This window comes from Aptenodytes forsteri, unplaced genomic scaffold (genome assembly GCF_000699145.1).
Source record: "Aptenodytes forsteri isolate BGI_AS27 unplaced genomic scaffold, ASM69914v1 Scaffold72, whole genome shotgun sequence".
Lineage (NCBI taxonomy): Eukaryota > Metazoa > Chordata > Aves > Sphenisciformes > Spheniscidae > Aptenodytes > Aptenodytes forsteri.
The window spans coordinates 8,331,004-8,331,914 of NW_008796193.1; positions in this window are offsets into that span (position 1 = coordinate 8,331,004).

The following is a 911-nucleotide window of genomic DNA, read 5'->3' on the forward strand; positions in this document are numbered from 1 at the left end:
CGGGGCAAAGGGGGGGGCTTGGCACCGTGGCCGTGCCGCACAGCCAGCCCCCGGGGGCTCAGGGCCGTGCCAGGCTCCTGTTGCCACCCCGGCCCCATGGCATCTGGGGGGCACCTGGAAACCTGCCCCCCCCGCCCTCCACCAGCTGGCCCCATGGGTGGCTGCATGCCCGTGACCCCCATGCAGGGCCATGCCCGCCTGCGCCCGGGGTTGCGGCTCAGCTGTGCCCCGGTCCCACAAGGGCAGGGAGACAGATGGTGCTGCCGGCTGGCAGGGGCCGCGGGCAGCAGCATCTCTTGGGGGCTACCTCACCGGCTGGCGAGCACAGCCCCGGCTGCCTGCCGCCTGCACCGAACGTGCCCGGTCTCAGCAGGGGCAGGCAGGGCCAGCCAGGTGGGATAAGCCCAGAGTGAAGCCTTTGTGTCACCCTGCAGTGGCCCTGAGAGCGCCCAAGCAGGGGGCACAGCCGTGCCAGGGCACCCCCCAGCCTCAATCACACCGGGCTCCCAGCAGGTACCCCTGAGCACGGCGGGGACTGGCATCCGAAAACCAGCCCTGGGCCCCATGCCACCCTGCCCCGGCCGGCTGGCCCCTGCCTGGGGGGTCACATCCCTCCAGTATGGCACCCCGGGGATGCTGGAGGGGGTGACTGGTTAGACTGGTGAGCCTGGCTGGGGTTTGGGGGTCCCCCTCCAGCACACCCCGGGGGTGCTCTGCCATGCTCGGTGTGTTGCTGCCACCCCCTGGCAACGTGCACCAGCCCCGGGTGCCCCCCACAGCCCTCCATGCAGGGGTGCCCAGGCCCACTGCAGCCCAGCCATGCACCCCCCACAGTGGGCAGGGGCACCCCGGGGTGCAGGATGCCAGGGAAAGCACAGGGAGCTCGTGGGGTCGTCCACACCCCATGCCTT